This window comes from Talpa occidentalis, unplaced genomic scaffold (genome assembly GCF_014898055.3).
Source record: "Talpa occidentalis isolate TD23 unplaced genomic scaffold, MPIMG_talOcc4v2.1 talOcc4.12, whole genome shotgun sequence".
Taxonomy (NCBI): domain Eukaryota; kingdom Metazoa; phylum Chordata; class Mammalia; order Eulipotyphla; family Talpidae; genus Talpa; species Talpa occidentalis.
In genome coordinates, this window is record NW_023601212.1 from 33,087,074 (window position 1) to 33,093,073 (window position 6,000).

Below are 6,000 nucleotides of genomic sequence, written 5' to 3' on the forward strand. Positions count from 1 at the left end.
AAGAATCAAGGCCTCAAGATCTATACAGATCTCACAGTGTTTGGTGGCTAAAGTGAAAATGGAGTCCATAATTCCTTTCAGGTTAACCAGCAACATAAAGTCCTCACTTTTAGAAACAGTGAATCCTGAGGTGGCTATAGTTCCTGTGGAACTGCTGGGCCAGTGAATGTGAATGCATTTCTACTAGAGGTGCTGGAAAGATTTTTGTGTAAAGCTAGCTTGCTAGTTCAGTTTTCTCTGCACCTCTGGCACCTGGCCTGTCTACATTTGTCTTTTATGTATGCCCCGTCACGATTCTCTTCTCTATCATTATTATGGTGATGTGCCATTTTCAACCACATTTAATTACTTAGTATCTAGACATCCTCAGCCCTCAAAATATATCAATAAATCAGGGAAATTCAGCAGATAGCCACTTAGCTGATTAAAAGGCAAGAGATTTATGAGGAAATTAGGTAATGCTGAACATGCAGTTCTCCAATAGTCTCATGAAGGGTGTCGGGGGAAGTCTGGCAATAGACAGATAGTATATCAAGAGAGCAAAGCCTCTTCAAAACGACAACATTTTACCTGTAGGATTTAATGTCTCCAAATTTCTTCTCCCAATGCTTTTACCACGTACTTCATTCCTTGCTTTAAACTTTGCCCTCTCTTAGCAACCTTAATTTAAAATGCAGATTTTGGGGGAGAAGGAAATTTAGATTGAGAGGGGATGAAAATAAATACCAGTAAAAAAAGCTTGTAGGCTGTTTGAGCATTGATTTCCTGCAACTAACCATGGTAAGTGTTTAGATGGTGCCAGCAGCTCATTATGCAATCAGTTATTACAACCCTGTCCAGTGGGGAAGCCAGAGTCTTACACAGGGGTGATGCAGAGGACTTGACATGGATTACCTGGAGTTTCTATGTAAAGTCCCACTTTCCCTGACCTCTGATTTTTTTGCCTCAGTACCTATGTTTTTCTACTTTGCCAAGTATTTCATATTCTTTCAGGTTCCTATTCTGACATTGGCCTTATGATCCCATGTGGGACCTTATCTACCTTGGTCTTCATGTGAAGTCTGCTTATACAGTACATGCACATTTACATGGGACACACACACATGCCACACACGCCACACACACCATGATCAATTGCTTACTGCATCCCACACCCATCTTATTTCCCCTAAAATTGCTGTTTTGGTAAGATTATTATGGCAGCTTCAGGGAATCCACCCCCAACTCTGACACACTTCTACACATTTCTGAAGAGCTGCATTTCCACAGGCATCTGTTGGACTGAGAGTATTTAGTACCTTTTCTTGGACACAAGTACTGTACAGCATTTGTTAGTCTCTACCACCGGTTTGGAGGATTAGACAGCAGGTGGAGCGCCAACACTTGATTTCTGATCTGCTAAAGTATAGACACTGAAGTGTAGACATGGCAGACCAGGAACAGGGGAGTATGACTTGGTTGAGAGCCTCCCTTGACTGGTGACAACGGAAGACTCCTGAATGTTCTTCAGTTATGATGTAGGAACATGGTTCAAGTTCACACCTCATTACTCTTAGAGCCTGACTGACTGTTTTTACCTACCCAATATCATGATATGTCACTACTCACACAAACTTAGTCAACAAGTCTCCTCCCTGACTTATGCTCACACACTGGGTGGATTCTACCTCCACATACTTTACACGCAGTTCTTCTTAGACAGAATTCCTCTTTCTCCTTGTCTCTGTGTGTTTAGCATTTACTTCATTCTCCAAGATTCAGCCCACACTCATGTCCTTAGTCCTAGTGATGGATCCCCTAGACCTTTCTCCCTCTTCCCATCTAGACCCACTTAGCTCACATGCTTTCTCCAGTGAGAACACACTGCACCCCTCAGATGTGTGTGGGGGTTGAACAGGGAAGTCAGACAACACTTAAGTTATAAAGGGCGGAGAGGTTCATTCCAAGAGATCTTAGAAATGCAAAATACTCAACTACGTCACACATACTTTGGTGATACATTTTCAGAAGTTTTTAAGCATTTTGTGTACATTCTTTTTCCTTCATGACTTAATAATCAAGTGATCCTGACTGAGGTCATACATGGGTGACTTTCCTGATTTCTATTTTTTAGAAAACAGAAACAGTTTTCATTTTTGTTAAGTGTATAACAAAAATTATACTCATTGTACTCACTCCTTTTTGTAAAATAAGATGCACAAGATGAGATAAAATAGTTAAACAGTTACATAAACACCAGTTATTCAGAGGGCTAATGCTGGGATTAAAAAGTGACTGGCTGGGCCTACCTGGTGGCGCAGTGGTTGAGCTCTGGGTTGCAAAGCTGCCCGCAGCCTCTGCAGCGCCAGTTCGATCCCTGGCCACTGGGCGAGGGTCCCACATGGTGTGCAGACCTCTCCTGCCGCCCGCTGCTCCCCTCAGCAGTGTACTTCATCAGTCTGTCTGTTCTGCTCCCCGCTCTGGTTCTGGTGAATTCTCTCACCCTCCCGCACTTCTGACTGTGCCCAGTGCTTGTATAAATAAATAAATAAATCTTTAAAAAAAAAAAAGTGACTGGCAGGGCGTCATTCATAGATTCACTCAAAAGTATATTTGTTGAGCAATAACCAGACATTTTTCTAGGCTCTGGCACCATAAAACTTTCAGAAGTTGGCTTGGATATTAATGGAGAATCTATAAAAATAATGAATTCGAGGTCTACCTTGATTGCTAATTTACCTAATTAACATTGCATGTTAATATATTATCCTTCTAATGAAACTGCAAGATCTTTGTGGAAAGATCTTGTGGTCTAGTGAAACCTAGATAGAACTAGAATGTTCACAAGCAAACACTTTAAACATTCAACATAGCATGGAATGTAAGGATTTAAAAATAGCAGGGCTCAGTAATACAAAATTGGTAATTGTTGATGATATTTTCTCATTTTCTATCTTGTGAGTCACTATTTTTGGTTTTGGTAAGTAGTTAATAATTTTATGATGAAGGAAAACAAAAGGTGACTTAGAGTTCAAGATGTTGCCTGATGATGGGATCCATTACTGTGCATTAATCTCTCCCAGGATGTCTCATTCTTGATATCAGCTAAAATGGGACAGAGCAAAGAATTTTAGAGGATGCTTTGAGAGGAAATGCTATTTCAGCGAGGGGAAAGGACAGCGTAGGTCAGTAAGTTATATTTCCTTTGTTACGGAGAAATGACAAGTAAATTATTAGGATATTGAGAGGAAATTAAGATCACCCACATGTTAACATGAATGCTCATGAATGTAACTTCATTTGGAAGCTAGAATCTGAATATTTGAATAGATAATCAACACTGTTATTGACTCTGTAGATGATTGATGGGCAGGGAAGAAACAGGTTGCACTAGTAAAAAGTTGGATGATCTTGAGTGAGTCTTTGCCACTTTACCTGATTAGCCATCATTGATCTATAAATAGTATGCTCCTGGTAGTATGCTAATTTTTTTATTTTTTAAAATTGCTTTAAGCAATTCTTTTTTTTTAAAGATTTATTTATTTATGCATACAAGAACTGGAGTACAGCCAGAGGTGTGGGGGGTGAGAGGAACAGAGTGGGGAACAGAACAGGCAGACTGACTGAAATACACTGCCGAGGGGAGCAGCGGGCGAGTCAGGAGAGGTCTGCTGCGCCATGTGGGTTGCTCCCTGGTAGGCCAGGGGATCGAACTCATGCTGCAGAGGCTGTGGACAGCTTCATAGGTTGCGCCTTAACCCCTTGCAACACCAGGGAGGCCCCCAGTGTGGTAAATTGTTAAATAACATGCGTTATTTATTTATTTTCCCAGTCATTTTCAAAAACATTTATTGAACATTTACTATTTGCCACATTCTGGGAAAAAAGCACAGAAAAGGCCTTTGTGCTCCAAAAAGGCATTAAATAAGTAATCTAGTAATTAGAGATCATGCCAAATGCTACCAAAACCCCCAAACAAACAAATAGAATGATGAATGGCTGGAGGAATCTCCATGCAGGAGGAGATCAAGAAGAGGTAAAAGTAACACTTGAACTTTAACTTGAAAGAGAAAGAAAAGCCAACCATGCAAAGAGGCATGGAAAGAGCACGAGAGACAGAAAGAACAGCAAGTACAAAGTCCAAACATAGGAAAAGCCTTACTAGCCTTATGGAGCCAGTCATGATGAAGTTAATGAGAGAGACTGGCACTAGGGGGTTGGCAGGAAGTAGGAGTCAGACGATGCAGGGCCATTCCTTGTAGGCCTTAGTAAGGAGTTGGATTTTATTCTAAAATAGTAAGAAGCCACTTAAGGGATTTCAACAGGGATGAAAAGGTGTCATGATCTGACTTATGTTTTTAAATAAGAGAACTGTTGGATGTATAGTGAATGGATTGCGTAGCTGGAAGGGTGAAGGAAGAAACCATCAGGGAGGTAATTACATGGGGATAATTAAATGGAGTCAAGATTAATAGTGGGAGTAAATCACAGAACTTGGAGTTGGGAGTAAGAGGAGGAAAGTGAGGATGGCTCCTGGTGTCAGATGAGAGCACCTGTAGGGTGATCACCACTCACTCTTCTCCAAAGGCATCACCCTTTTCTTCTCCCTTTCCCATCTCCTGTGTCTTGTCATGGTATCAGTCAGTGTTGTTCAGAGAAGCAGAATCAGCAGGATATGTATTTATATATACAGAGAGAAAGAGATTTACTTATTTTTAAAATTAATTGTTTACATTGTTGTTCATTTTTGTATAATGTTTGATTTCTCCTCTCGATGCAATCCCTGTAAAATTCCCACCACCAAATCACCCGAGAACCATCTCTATAGTCTCTTGTGCTCCTCTTTCCCCTGTTTTGACCCTCTCCCTGCCCCTCCCCTGCTGTATGTCTCAGATTCAGTTTGCCTGTAGTTTTGTGGGTTTTTTTTTCTGACCCCTTTTTGGTTCCCCTGTGTTCCTCCTACAAGTGAAGCCATTTGATATTGTTCTTTTTCCTTTGACTTACTTCACTGAGTATGATGCCTTCCAGCTCCATCCATGTTGCTGCAAATGGCATGAGTTTATCTTTTGGTTGCTGAGTAGTATTCCATTGTGAATATATATCACATCTTCTTGATCCAACTGTCTGTTTGCGGGCATTTAGGTTGTTTCCATCTTAGCTATTGTAAATAGTGCTGCAATAACCACAGGAGTGCAGGTTTCCTTTTGACTTAATGTTTTGTGTTCTTTGGGTAGATTCCTAGGAGTGGAATTGCTGGGTCATATGGCAGATTCAGTTTTAATAATTTGAGGATCCTCTACACAGCTTTCCATAGTGGTTGGACCGGTTTGCATTCCCACCAGCAGTATAAGAGAGTTCTTTGTTCTCTGCATCCTCGCCAGCATTTGTTGTTGTCAGTTTTTTTAATGTGGGCCATTCTTACTGGTGTGAGATGATATCTCATTGTGGTTTTGATTTTGCATTTCCTTGATTATAAGTAATGTTGAAATTTTTTCATATGCCTGTTGGCCATCTGCATTTCCTCTTGGAGAAGTGTCCTTTTAGGTCTTCTGCCCATTTTTTAAAGGATCTATTTACTTATGCATATAAGACCTGGGGTACAGACCAGAGGCATGGGGGGGCGGGTGAGAGAGAGTGGGAACAGATCAGGCAGATTGACCAAAGTACACTGCTGAGGGGGGCAGCAGGAGAGTCAAGAGAGGTCTGCTGCACCATGTGGGTTGCTCCCTGGCCAGCCAGGGATCGAACTTGTGCTACAGAGGCTGTGGACAGCTTCATAGGTTGTGTCTTAATCCCTTATGCCACCAGGGAGGCCCCTTTTGCCCATTTTTTGACTGAGTTGTTTATTTTGTTTTTGTTGAATTATGTAAGCTCTTCGTAGATCTTTGCTATAAGTTCCTTATCAGTTGTATGGGGTGCAAATATTTTCTCCCAATCTGTAGGATGTCTCTTAGTTTTGGTTATTATGGAGAAAGAGATTTGTTTTAAGGAACTGACTCATGAGTTTGTGGGAGCTAGCAT